Raw genomic sequence first — 15560 nt, 5'->3', positions numbered from 1 at the left:
GCCATCAGAGAAATGCAAATCAAAACCACAATGAGATACCATCTCACACCAGTTAGAATGGCAAACATTCAAAAGTCAGGAAACAACAGGTGCTGGAGAGGATGTGGAGAAATAGGAACACTTTTACACTGTTGGTGGGATTGTAAGCTAGTTCAACCATTGTGGAAAACAGGATGGCGATTCCTCAAGGATCTAGAAATAGAAATACCATATGACCCAGCCATCACATTCCTGAGTATATACCAAAATGATTATAAATAATGCTGCTATAAAGATACGTGCACATGTATGTTTATTGTGGCACTATTCACATAAGCAAAGACTTGGAATAAACCCAAATGTCCATCGGTGACAGACTGGATTAATAAAATGTGGCACATATACACCATGGAATACTATGCAACCATAAAAAATGATGAGTTCATGTCCATTGTAGGGACATGGGTGCAGCTGGAAACCATTATTCTCAGCAAACTATTGCAAGAGCAGAAAACTAAACACCACATGTTCTCACTCATAGATGGGAATTGAACAATGAGATCACTTGGACATGGGAAGGGGAACAGCACACACCGGGGCCTATTGTGGGGAGGGGGAGGCGGGAGGGATATTGAGAGCTATAACTGATGTAAATGACGAGTTGAGTGGTGCTGACGAGTTGATGGGTGCAGCACACCATCATGGCACTTTTATCCATATATAACAAACCTGCACATTGTGCACATGTACCCTAGAACTTAAGGTAAAATTTAAAAAAAAGAAAGAAAAGCGAAATATCCTCAGGTAAAAATTTTAATGAAGTTTAGTGATAAACTGCTTTGTGATGTGTGAATAAATCTCATGGAGTTACACATTCCTTTTCACATAGCAGTTTGCTAACACTGTTTTCATGGAATCTGCAATGGGATATTTGGTTGCACATTGAGGCCTATTGTGAAAAAGGAAATATCCTCTGATAAAAACTAGAAAGAAGCTTTGTGAATAACTGCTTTGTGATGTGTTAATTCATCTGACAGAGGTACACCTTTCTTTTCATTGTGCAGTTTGGTAATACTGTTTTCATGGAATCTTCAATGGGATATTCGGGATTACTTTAGGGACTATGGTGAAAAAGGAAGTAACTTCAGATAAAAACTAGAAAGGAGCTTAGTGAGAAACTGCTTTGTGATATGTGAATTCATCTCACAAAGTTACTACACTCTTTTCAAGGAGCAGTTTGTTAGAACCGTTTTTGTGGAATCTGAGAAGGGATAGTTTGGATCGCATTGAAGCCTATAGTTACAAAGGAAATATCATCAGATAAAAACCTAAAAGAACTTTCTGTGAAACTGCTTTGTGATGTGTGAATTCATCTCACAGAGTCATACCTTTCTTGTCATTGAGCAGTTTGCTAACACTGTTTTCGGAGAATCTACAATGGGATAGTCAGGAGCGCATTGAGGCCAACAGTGAAAAATGAAAAATACTCAGAGAAAAACTAGAAAGTAGCTTTCTGAGAAACTGCTTTGTGATTGGTGAATACATCTGAGTGAGTTATACCTTTCTTTTCTCACAGCAGTTTGCTAACACTGTTTTTGTGGAATCTCTATTGTGATGTTTGGGAGTACTTTGAGGCCTTTGGTGAAAAAGGAAATATTCTCAGACAAAAACTTGAAAGAAGCTTTCTGAGAAACCTCTTTGCAGTGTGTAAATTCATCTCATAGACTTATACCTTTCTTTTCACATACAAGTTTGCTAACACTGTTTTCGTGGAATCTGCAAAGGAATATTTGGGAGCACATTGATCCATATGGTGAAAGAGGAAATATTCTCAGATAAAAACTAGAAACAAACTTTCTGAGAAACTGCTTAGTGATATGTGAATTCATGTAATGGAAGTGCACCATTCTTTTCCTGGAGCACTTTGGTAGCACTGTTTTTGTGGAATCTGAGAAGGGATATTTTGAGTCGCATTGAAGACTATGGTGACAAAGGACAAATCGTCAGATATAAACTAGAAAGAAGGTCTCTGAGAAACTGCTTTGTGAGGTGTCAATTCATCTCACAGAATTACACTATTCTTTTAAAGGAGTAATTTGGTAGCTCTGTTTTCGGGTATCTGAGAAGGAATACTTTGGATAGTATCGAAGCTACAGTCACAAAAGATATATCTTCAGATAAAAACTAGAAAGAAGCTTTGTGAGAAACTGCTTTGTGATGGGTGAAATCAACTCACAGAGTTACACTGTTCTTTTCATGGAGCAGTTTGCTAACTCTGCTTTATTGCGATCTGCAATGGGATATTTCAGAGCACATTTCAGAGTTACACCATTTATTTCACATTGCAGTTTGCAAAGACTGTTTTCATGGAATCTGCAAAGAGATATTCCTAGCTCTTTCATACCTATGGTGAAAAAGGAAATATCCCCAGATGAAAACTAGAAAGAAGCTTTGTGGTAAATGCCTTTGCAATGTGTGAATTCATCACACAGAGGGACACCATTCTTTTCATGGAGTAGTTTGGTAGCACTGTTTTGGGGAAACTGAGAAGGGATATATTGGATCACATTGAAGCCTACGATGACAAAGGAAATATCCTCAGATAATACCTAGAAAGAATCTCTCTGAGAAACTGTTTTGTGATTTGTGAATTCACCTTACAGAGTTATATCTTTCCTTTCATTCAGCAGTTTGCTAACACAGCTTTCATGGAATCTGCAAAGGGATATTGTGGAGTGCATTGAGGCATACAGTGAAAAAGGAAATATCCTCATATAAAAAACGAAAGAAGATTTCTGAGAAACTCGTTTGTGATGTGTGAATTCGTCTCACAGAGTTACACTGATCTTTTAATGGAGCAGTTTTCTAACACTGTTCTCATGGAATCTTCAATGGGATATTCGAGAGTGTTCTGAGGCCTATGGTGAAAAAGCAAATATCCTCAGAAAAAAGTAGAAAGGAGCTTTGTGAGAATCTCGTTGGTAATGTGCAAATTCATGTCAAAGAGTTACACCATTCATTTCAAGGAGATGTTTGGTAGAACGGTTTTTGGGGAATCTGAGAAGGGATATTTTGTATTGCATTGAAGCCTATGGTGACAAAGTAAATATCTTCAGCTTAAAGGTAGAAAGAAACTCTGAGAAACTGCTTTGCGATGTGTTAATTCATCTCACAGAGTTACACTTTTCTTTTCATTTAGCAGTTTGCTAACGCAGTTTGCATGGAATTTGCAATTAGCTTATCAGCAGCGCATTGAAACCTATGGTAAAAAAGAAAGTATTCTCAGGTGAAAATTAGAAAGAAGCTTTCTGAGAAACTGCTTTGTGATGTGTGAATTTATCTCACAGAGACATACTATTCTTTTCATGGAGCAGTTTGGTAGACTTGTTTTTGGGAATTTTGAGAACAGATATTTTGGATCACATTGAAACCTATGGTGATGGAGGCAATATTCTCAGACAAATACTAGAAAGAAGCTTTCTGAGAAACTTATTTTTGATGTGTGAATTCATCTCAGAGTTACACCTTTCTTTTCTTTCAGCAGTTTGCTAACACTATGTTGCTGCAATCTACAAAGGATGTTTGGGAGCGCACGGAGGCACATGGTGAAAAAGGAAATATCCTCAGATATAAACTAGAAAGATGCTTTCTGAAAAACTGCCTGATGACATGTGAATTCCCTTCACAGAGGTACACCATTCTTTTCATGGAGCAGTATGGTACCATTGTTTTTGTGGAATCTGATAAGGGATATTTTGGATCGCCTTGAAGCCTATGGTTACAAACGAACTATCATCAGATAAAAACCACAAAGAAGCTTTCTGAGAAATTTCTTTGTGATGTGACAATTCTTTTTACAGAGTTGCACCATTCTTTTCACATAGCAGTTTGCTAACACTGTTTTTGTGGAATCTACAATGCAATATTCGGGAGGACTTTGAGGCTTATGGGGAAAAAGTAAATATCCTCAGATTAAAACCAGAAAGAAGCTATTTGAGAGACTACTTTTGAAAGTGTGAATTCATCTCAGAGAGTTACACCATTGTTTTCATGGAGCAGTGTGGTAGCACTGTTTTGGTGGAATCTGAGAAGGGATTTTTGGGATCACATTGAAGCCTACGGTGACAAAAGAAATTTCCTCAGATAAAAACTAGAAAGAAGCTTTCTGAGAAACTTCTTTGTGATGAATCAATTCATCTCGCAGAGATACACATTGCTCTTCATTGATCAGTTTGCTAACACTGTTGTCATAGAATCTGCTATGGGATATTAGAAAGCACATTGAGGCCTATGGTGAAAAAGGAAATATCCTCAGATAAAAATCGAAAGAAGATGTCTGGGAAACTTCTTTGTGATGTGTGAATTCACTTCATAGTGTTACACCATCTTTTCATGGAGCAGTTTGGTAGCACTGTATTTGTGGAATTTGAGAATGGATATTTTGAAATGCTTTGAAGTCTATGGTGAGAAAGAAAATATTGAGGCCTATCGTGACAAAGGAAGTATACTCAGATAAAACCTAGAAAGAAGCTGTCTGAGAGTCTTCCTTGTGATATGTGAACTCTTCTCACAGAGATACACGATTCTTTTCATGGAGCAGTTTGGTAGCCCTGTTTTGGGGAATCAGAGAAGGGATATTCTGGCTCTCATTGAAGCCTATAGCGACTGAGGAAATATCGTCAGACAAAATCTGGAAAGAAGCTTTCTGTGAAACTTCTTTGTGATGTGTAAGTTCATCTTAGCATTATAGCTTTCTTTTCTTTGAGCAGTTTGCCACCACTGTGTTTGTGGATTCTGTAAGGTGATGTTTGGGAGGACAAGGAGGCATATGGTGACAAAGGAAATATTCTCAGATAAAAACTGGAAAGAAGCTCTTAAAAAACTACTCTGTGACACGTGAATTCATCTCACAGAGTTACAACTTTCTTTTCAATGAGCTGATTGTTAACACTGTTTTCATTTAGTCTGTGATATGTTATTCGGGAGTGCCTTGAGCCCTATAGTGAAAAAGGAAATATTCTCAGACAAAAGGTAGAAAGTTTTCTGAGAAACGTCTTTATTATGTGTGAATTCATCTCAGAGAGTTACATCTTTCTTTTCATAGAGCAGTTTGCTAACACTGTTTCTTGTGGAATTTGCAATGGATTATTTGGGGTCGCATTGAGGCCTACGGTGAAAAAGAAAATATACTCAGATAAAAACAAAAAAGAAGCTTTCCGAGAAATTTCTTTTTGATGTGTGAATTCATCTCACAGAGATACATGATTATTATCATGGGACAGTTTGGTCATACTCTTTCTGTTACCTGAGAGGGGATATTTTGGATCGCATTGTATTCTATGGTGACAAAGGAAATATCCTCAGGTAAAAGTTATAAAGACACTCTCTAAAAAACAGCTTTGTGATCCGTGAATTCATCTCACAGAGTTTCACCTTTCTTTTCATTGAGCTGATTGCTAACACTGTTTTCATTTAATCTGCAATATGATATTCAGGAGCGCTTTGAGGCCTATGGTGAAAAAGGAAATATTTTCAGATAAAAACTAGAAAGAAGCTTTCTTAGAAACTGCCTTGGGATGCGTGAATTCCTCTCAGAGAGTTACATCTTTCTTTTAATTGAACACTTTGGTAACACTGTTTTCATGGAATCTGCAATGGGATTTTCAGGGTCACATTGAGGCTTACAGTGAAAAAGTAAATATCCTCAGATAAAAACAAGAAAGAAGCTTTCTGAAAAATCTGCTTTGTGATGTGTGAATTCATGTCACAGAAATACATGATTATTATCATGGAGGAGTTTGGTAGCACTCTTTTTGTGTTATCTGAGAAGGGATTTTTGGATCACCTTGAATGCTATGGTAACAAAGGAAATATCCTCAGTTAAAAGGTAGAAAGAAGCTCTCTGATAAACTGCTATGTGATGTGTGAATTCATCACACAGAGTTACACGTTTCTTTATCATTGAGCAGTTTGTTAAAACTGTTTTTCTGGAATCTGCAATGTGATATTTGGAGCATTTTCAGGTCTATGGTCAAAAATGAAATATCCTCAGAAAAAAACTAGAAAGAAGCGTTGTGGTAAACTTCTTTCTGATGTGTGAATTCATTTCACACAGTTACACCACTCTTCTCATTGAGAAGTTTGCTAACACTCTTTTTGTAGAATCTGTAATGGGATATTCAAGAGCACATTGACCCCTATGGTGGAAAAGAAAATGTCTTCAGATAAAAATTAGCAAGAAGCTTTCTGAGAAACTGCTTTGTTATGTGTGAATTCATCTCACAGAGATACACTGTTCTTTTCATGGAGCTCTTTGGTAGTACTGTTTTTGGGGAATCTGAGAAGTTATATTTGGGATCGCAAAGAAACCTACAGGGACAAAGGAAATATCTTCAGATAAAAACCAGAAGATGCTTTCTGAGAAACTTCTCTGTGATCTGTGAATTAATCTCACAGAGTTAAACTTTCATTTTCTTTTAGCACTTTGCTAAAATTGTGTTCGTGGAATCTGTAAACAGATGTTTAGGATCACATTGAGGCATATGGTGAAAAAGGATATATTCTCGGATAAAAACTAGAAAGAAGCTTTCTGTGAAACTGTTTGGTCATGTAAGGATTCATCACACAGAGGTGCACTATTCTTTTATGGAGTAGTTTGGTAGCACTGTTTTTGTGTAATCTGAGAAGGGATATTAAGGATCACATTGAAGCCTAGGGTGACAAAGGAAATATATTCAGATAATAACTAGAAGGGAGCTTTCTGAGAAATTGCTTTGTGATGTGTGAATTCATCTCACAGAGTTACACCTTTCTTTCCATAGAGCTGTTTTCTACCACTGTTTTTGTGCAATCTGCAATGAGATATTCCAGAACGCAATAAGGCCTATGGTGAAGAAGGAAATATCATCAGATTAAAACCAGAAAGAAGCTATCTGAGAAACTGCTTTGTGATGTGTGAATTCATCTCACAGTGTTACACCTTTCTTTTCATTCAGCACTTTGCTTACGCTGTTTGCACATAATCTGCACAAAGATATTCAGGGTGCTTTCAGGCCTATGGTGATAAAGGAAATATCCTTAGATAAAAACTGGGAATAAACTTTGGGATAAACTGCTTTGTGATGTGTGAAGTAATCTCACAATTTTACACCATTCCTTTCATGGAGCAATTTAGCAGCACTGTGTGTATGGAATGTGAGAAGGGGTATTGAAGCCTATGGTTACATATGAAATATTCTCAGATAAAAACTAGAAAAAAAGGTCTCTGAGAAACTGCTTTGGGATGTGTGAATTCATATCACAGAGTTATGCCTATCTTTTCATTGAGCAGTTTGCTGGCACTGTTTTTGTGGAATCTCCAAAGAGATATTCAGGAGCGTATTGAGGACTATGGCCAAAAACAAAATATCCTCAGAAAAAAACAAGCAAGAAGCTTTCTGAGAAACTGCTTTCTAATGTGTGAATTCATCTCACAGGGTTACACCTTTCTTTTCACATAACAGTTTGTTAACACTGTTTACGTGGAATCTGCAATATGATAGTCAGGAGTGCTTTGAGGCCTATGGTTAAGAAGGAAATATCCCCAGATAGAACTAGAAAGAAATTTTGTGAGAAGCTGCCTTGTGATGTGCGAATTTATTTCATAGAGTTACACCATTCTTTTCATGGAGCAGTTTGGTAGCACTCTTTTTGTGGAATCTGAGAAGTGATATTTTGGATCGCCATGAAGACTCCTCGGACAAAGGAAATATCCTCAGATAAAAACCAGAAAGAAGCTTTCTGAGAAACTGCTTTATGATGCTTGAATTCATCTCACATGTTACAACACTATCTCATGGAGTAGTTTGCTAGCTCTATTTTTGAGGAATCTCAGAAGTGATGTTTTGGATATCATTGAATCCCATGGTGAATAATGAAATAGCCACAGATAAAACCTGGGAAGAAGCCTTCACAGAAGCTGCTCTGTGGTGTGTAAATTCACCTCACCGAGTTACACTATTGCTTTCATTGAGATGTTTGCTAACACTGTTTTCACAGAATCTGCAATGAGATACACGGGAGTGCTTTGAGAACTGACATATTCTCAGATAAAAACGAGAAAGCAGCTTTCTGAGAAACTTCTTTGGATGTGTGAATTCATCTCACAGAGTTACACCTTTCTCTTCATGAGGCAGTTTGCTAACACTGTTTTCATGGAATCTGAAAAGCGATATTTGGGAGCTCATTGAGGGATAAGATGAAAAAGGATATATCCTCAGATGAAAACTGGAAAGAAGCGTTCTGAGAAACTGCATTGTGATGTGTGAATGCAACCCACAGAGTTACACTTTTCTTTTCATTCATCAGTTTGCCAACAGTGTTTTCTTGAAATCTGCAATGGGATATTTCTTAGTGCAAGGAAGCCAATGGTGACAAAGGAAATATCCTCAGATAAAATCAAGAAAGAAACTTTCTGAGAAACTACTTTGGAATGTGTGAATTCATCTGACAGAGTTACACATTTCTCTTCATGAAGCAGTTTGCTAACACTGTTTTCATAGAATCTGCAAAGTGATATTTGGGAGTGCATTGAGGGCTATGGTGACAAGGAAAATATCATCAGATAAAAATTAGAAAGAGGTTTTCTCAGAAACTACTTTGTGTTTTGTGAGTTCAGCTCACAGAGTTATAGCCTTGTGTTAATGGAGCAGATTGATAGCACTGTTTTTGAGGTATCTGAGAAGGGATATTTTGGATCTCATTGAAGCTGATTGAGACAACGGAAATATCCTCAGGTAAAAACTAGAAAGAACCTTCAATGAGATGCAAAATATCCCTTCTCATATTCCACAAAATAAGTGCTACCAAACTGCTCCATTAAGATAAGGCTATAACTCTGTGAGATGAACTCACAAATCACAAAGCAGTTTCTCAGAAGTCTTCTCTCCAGTTTTTATTGGAAGATATTTCCTTTTTCACCATACGCCTGTATGTCCTCCCAAATATCCCATTGTGGATTCCAGGAAACTGCTGTTAGCAAACTGATCAATTAAAAGAAAAGTGTAACTCTGAGAGATGAATTGACACATCACAAAGCACTTTCTCAGAGAGATTCTTTCTAGTTTTTAACTAAGGATTTTTTCTTTAACAGCATAGGCTTCAATGAGATGCAAAATATCCCTTCTCAGATACCACAAAAACAATGCTACCAAACTGCTGCATGAAAAAAATGGTGTACCTCGGTGAGATGAAGTCACACATCACAAAGCGGTTTCTCAGAGAATTTCTTTGTAGTTTTTATCTGAAGATATTTCCTTCGTCACCATAAACTTCAAGGTGATCCAAAATATCCCATCTCAGATTCCCCAGAAACAGTGCTACCAAAGTGCTCCATGAAAAGAATTGTGTAACTCTCTGAGATGAATGCACACATCACAAAGCAGTCTCTCAGAAAACTTATTTCTAGTGTTTATGTGAGGATATTTCCTTTTTCAACATAGGACTCAAAGTGCTCCAGAATATCCCATTGCAGATTCCTCAAAAATAGTGTTAGCTAGCTGCTCAGTTAAAAGAACCATTTAACTCTGAGACATAACTTCACACATCACAAAGCATTTTCTCAGAAAGCTTCTCTCCAGATTTTTTCTGCGGATATTTCTTTTTTTCACCGTAGGCATCGATGCACTCCCAAGTATCCCACTGCAAATTCCAAGAAACGGCTGTTAGCTGTCTTCTAAACTAAAAGAAAGGTGTAACTCTGTGAGACAAATTCACACATCACAAAACAGTTTCTCAGAGAGCTTCTTTCTAGTTTTGATCTGATATTTCCTTTGCCACCATAGGCTTCAATTAAATCCAAAATATCCCTTGTGAGATTCCCCAAAAATAGTGCTACCAAACTGCTCCATGAAAAGTATGGTATAATTCTGTGAAATGAAATGTCACATCACAAAGCAGTTTCTCAGAAGCCTTCTCTCCAGTTTTTATCAGAAGATGTTTCCTTTCTCATCATAGGCCTCTATGTGCTAATGAGAATCCTTTTTCAGATTCCAAGAAACCATTGTTAGCAAACTGCTCAATTAAAAGAAAGATGTAACTCTGTGAGATGGATCAATGCATCACAAAGCAGTTTCTCAGAGAGCTTCTTTCTAGTTTTTATCTGAGGATTTTTCATTTGTCACCATAGTCTTCAATGAGATCCAAAATATCCCTTCTGAGATACCACAAAAACAGTGCTACCAAACTGCTCCATGAAAAGAATTGTGTACCTCTGAAAGTTGAATTCACCTATCACAAAGCAGTTTCTCAGAGGCCTTCTATTTAGTTTTTATCTGAGGGTATTTCCATTTTCACCCTAGGCCCCCATGCACTCCAAAACATCCCTTTGCAGATTCCATGAGTACAGTGTTAGCAAATTGATCATAGAAAAGAAAGGTATAACTCAATGAGATGAATTCACGCATCACAAAGAAGTTTCTCAGAAAGCTTCTTAATAGTTTTTATCTCAGGATATTTCTTTTGTCACCATAGGCTTCAATGTAATCCAAAACATTGCTTCTGATACTCAGGAAAAAAGTGCTACCAAACTGCTCCATGAATAGAATGGTGTATATCTGTGAGATGAATTCACACATCACAAAGCAGTTTGTCACAAACCTTTTTTCTTCTTTATATCTGAGAGTTAGGAAACTGATACTTGAAGAGAAATGTTTAACTGTGTGATGAATTCACACATCACAAAGAAGTTTCTCAAAAAGGTTCTTGCTAGTTTTTATCTGAGGATATTTTCTTTGCAACCATAGGCTTCAATCCGATCCAAAACATCCTTTTTCAGATTACCCAAAAACAGACCTATCACACTGGTACAGGAAAAGAAGGGCGAAACTCTGTGAGATGAATTCACACGTCAAAAAGCAGTTTCTCAAAAACCTTCTTTCTCGTGTTTTTCTGAGTATATTTCCTTCTTTACCATAGGCCTCAAAACACTCCCGAGTATTCCATTTCAGTTTCCACGAAAACAGTGTTAAAAAACGGTTATGTGAAGAGAAAGGTGTAACTCTGTGAGGTGAATTCACACATCACAAAGAAGTTTCTCTGAAAGATTATTGCTAGTTTTTATCTGAGGATATTTCCTTTTTCACCATAATCCTCAATGGACTCCCGAATATCCCACTGAAGATTCCAAGAAAACAGTGTAAGCAAACTGCTCAATGAAAAGAAAGGTGTAATGCAGTGAGATGAATTCACACATCACGAAGTAGTGTCACAGAGAGCCTCTTTTTAGATGTTATCTGAGGATATTTCCTTTGTCACCATAGGCTTCAATGCAATCAAAATATCCCATCTCAGATTCTCCAAAAACAGTATTATCAAACTCCTCCACGTAAAGAATGGTGTAACTCTGTGAGGTGAATTCACATATCAGGATACAGTTTCTCAGATTATTTCTTTACAGTTTTTATATAAGGATATTTCCTTTTTCACCATAGGCCTCAATGTGCTCCCAAACATCCCTTTGCAGATTCCACAAACACAGTGTTGGAAAACTGGTCAATGAGAAGAAAGGTTTAACTCTGTGAGATGAATTCACACATCACAAAGAAGTTTCTCAGGAGGTTTCTTTCTATTTTATATCTGAAAATATTTCCTTTGTCACCATAGGCTTCAAATGATCCAAAATATCCCTTCTCAGATTCCCCAAAAACAGTGCTACCAAACTGCTCCATGAAAGAATGGTGTATCTCTGAGATGAATTCACAGATCACAAAGCAGTTTCTCAGAAAGCTTTTTGCTAGTTTTTATCTGTGAATATTTAGGCCTCAAAGCTCTCCCAAATCTCCCATTGCAGATTCCATGAAAACAGTATTGGCAAACTGCTGTGTGAAAAGAAAGGAGTAACTCTATCAGATGAATTTAGAGAACCAAAGCAGTTTCTCACATAACTTCTATCTAGTTTTTATCTTAGGATATTTCCTTTTTCACCCCAGGCCTCAATGCCCTCCAGAATATCCCATTGCAGATTCCATGAAAACAGTGTTAGCACAATGTTCAATGAAAAGAAAGGTGTAACTCTGTGAGATGAATTCACACAACACAATGCAGTTACTCAGAATGATTGTTTCTAGTTTATATTTGAGGGTATTTTGTCTGTCACCATATGCCTCAATGCATCATCAAATATCCCATTGCAGATTCCACAAAAACAGTGTTAGCACACTGCTCAATGAAAAGAAAGGTGTAACTCTTGTGATGAACTCACACAGCACAATGGAGTTTCTCAAAGAGCGTCTTTCTATATTTTATCTGTGGATATTTCATTTGTCACCATAGGCTTCAATGTGATCGAAAATGTCCCTTCTCAGATTCCCCAAAAACAGTGCTACCAAAGTGCTCCATGAAAGGAATGGTGTAACTTTGTGATATGAATTCACACGTCACAATCCAGTTTCTCAAAAAGCTTCCTTTTGGATTTTATCTGAGGATATTTCCTTTTTCACCATAGTCCTCAAAGTGCTGCCAAATATCCCATTGCAGATTCCATGAAAACCGTGTTGGCAAAGTGGTTTGTGAAAAGAAAGGTGTAACTCTGTGAGATAAATTCACACAGTGCAAATCAGATTCTCAGATGGCTTCTTTCTAGCTTTTATCAGAGGACATTTCCTTTTACATGGTAGGCCTCAGTGCACTCCCGAATATCCCATTGCAGATTCCACAAAAACAGTGTTAGCAAGCTACTCAATGAAAATAAAGTTGTAACACTGTGAGATGAATTCACACGTCACAAAGCAGTTTATCACAAAGCTTCTTTCTAGATTTATCTGAGGATAATTCCTTTTTCACTGTCGACCTCAATGTGCTCTCGAATACCCAATTGCAGATTCCATGAAAACAGAGTTAACATAACAGCATGTGAAAAGTAAGGTGTAACTCTATGAGATGAATTCACACACAAAAAAGCAGTATCTCAGAATGCTTCTTTCCAGTTTTAATCTGAGGATATTTCCTTTTAAACCATAGGCCTCAATGAGCTCCCAAATATCAAATTGCAGATCGCACGAAAACCATGTTAAAAACTGATGAATGAACAGAAAGGTGTAACACTGTGTGATGAATTTCTACATACCAAAGCAATTTCTCAGAGAGCTTCTTCCTAGATTTTATCTGAGGATATTTCCTTTGTCCCCATAGGCTTCAATGCAATTGAGAATGTACTTTCTCAGATTCCCCAAAAACAGTGCTACCAAACTGCTCCATGAAAGGAATGGAGTAATTCTGTGATAGGTATTCGCACCTCACAAACCAGTTTCTCACACAGCTTTCTTCTGATTTTTATCTGAGGATATGTCCTTTTTCACCATCATCCTCAAAGCGCTCCCAAAAATCCCACTGCAGATTCCATGAAAACAGTTTTGGCAAACTGGTATGTGAAAACAATGGTGTAACTCTGTGAGATTAATTCACACATCACAAATCAGTTTCTCAGAAGGCTTCTTTCTAGTTTTTATGTGAGGATATTTCCTTTGTCACCATATGCCTCAATACACTCAGGAAAATCCCTCTGCAGATTCCACGAACAAAGTGTAGCTAACTGCTCAAAGAAAAGAAGGGTGTAACTCTGTGATATGAATTCACACAACCCAAACAAGTTTCTCAGAAGGCTTCTTTCTAGTTTTTATCTGGGGATATTTCCTTTGTCACCTTAGGCTTCAATGTGATCTAAATTATCCCTTCTCAGATTTTCCAAAAACAGTGCTACCTAATTGCTCCATGAACAAATAATGTATCTCTGTGAGATGAATTCACAGATCACAAAGTAGTTTCTCAGAAAGTTTCTTTCTAATTTTTATCTGAGGATATTTCCTTTCTCACCATAGGCCTCAAAGTGCTCCCGAATATCTTATTGCAGATTCCTGAAAAACAGTATTAGCAAACTGCTCAATCAAAATAAATGTGCAACACTGTGAGATGAATTCACACATAACAAAGCAGTTTCTCAGAGAGATTATTTCCAGTTCTTATATGAGGATATTTCCCTTTTTACCACAGGCCTGAAAGCACTCTGAATATCACATTGCAGATTTCAACAAAAACAGTGTAACCAAACTGCTATGTGAAAAGAAACGTGGAACTCTGTGAGATGAATTCATATGTCACAAAATAGTTTCTCAGAAAGCTTCTTTCCAGTTTTTATCTGAGGACATTTTCTTTTTCAACACAAGCCCCAATGGACTCCCAAATATCCCATTGCAGATTCCATGAAAGTAGAGTTAGGAAACTGCTCAATGATAAAAAGGTGTAACTCTGTGAGATGCATTCACACATCACAAAGCAGATTATCAGAGAGCTTCTTTCTAGTTTTCATCTGAGGATATTTCCCTTGCCACCACAGACTTCAATGTGATCCAAAATATCCCTTCACAGATTACACAAAAATAGTGCTACAAAACTGCTCCATGTAAAAAATGGTGTATCTCTGTGAAATGAATTCACACATCACAAAGCAGTTTATTAGAAAGCTTCCTTCTAGTTTTTCTCTGAAGATATTTCCTTTGTCACCACAGGCTTCAAAGTGATCCAAAATATGCCCTCGTGGTGTCCCCAAAAACAGTGCTACCAAAGTGCTCCATGAAAAGATGGTGTATTTTTGTCCATAGGCCTCAATGCACTCTCGAATGTCCCACTGCAGATAGCATGAAAACAGTGTTAGCAAACTGCTCAACAAAAAGAAAGTTGTAACTCTGCGAGATGAATTCACACTTCACAAAGTGGTTTCTCAGAAAGCTTCTTTATAGTTTTTATGTGAGAGTATTTCCTTTTTCACCAGAGACCTCAAAGCACTCCCAAATATCCTATTGCAGATTCCATGAAAACAGTGTTGGCAAACTGCTATGTGAAAGAAAGGTGTAACTCTGACAGATGAATTCACACAATTAAAGGTGTTTTCTCAGAAAGCTCTTGCTGGTTTTTATCTGAGGATATTTCCTTTTTCACCATAGGACTCAATGCGCTGCCAAATAGCCCATTGCAGATTCCAGAAAAACAGTGTTAGCAAATAGCTCAATGAAAAGAAAGGTGTAACTCTGTGAGATGAACTCACACATCACAAAGCAGTTTCTCAGATATTTTCTTCCTAGTTTTAATCTGAGAATATTTCCTTTGTCACCATAGGCTTCAATGTGGTCCAAAATATCCCTTCTCAGATTCTACCAGAGCATTGCTACCAAGCAGCTCCAAGAAAAGAACAGTGTAACTCTGTGAGATGAATTCACACATCACAAAGTTGTTTATTACAAAGCTTCTTTCCAGTTTTTATCTGAGGATATTTCCCTTTTCACCATGGGCCTGAAAGCACTCTGAATATCCCTTTTGCAGATTGCTCGAGAACAGTGTAAGCAACTGCTATGTAAAAAGAAATGTGTAACTCTGTGAGATGAATTCGTATATCACAAAACAGTTTTTCAGAAAGCTTCTTTCCAGTTTTTATCTGAGGATATTTCCTTTTTCACTGTAGACCTCAATATGCTTACAATATCCCTTTGCAGATTCTATGAACACAGTTTTATCAAACTGCTGAATGAAAAGAAAGGTGAAACTCTGTGAGA

The sequence above is a fragment of the Colobus angolensis genome, unplaced genomic scaffold, assembly GCF_000951035.1.
Source record: "Colobus angolensis palliatus isolate OR3802 unplaced genomic scaffold, Cang.pa_1.0 Scaffold499, whole genome shotgun sequence".
NCBI lineage: Eukaryota > Metazoa > Chordata > Mammalia > Primates > Cercopithecidae > Colobus > Colobus angolensis.
Note: the sequence above shows the minus strand (reverse complement) of the source record.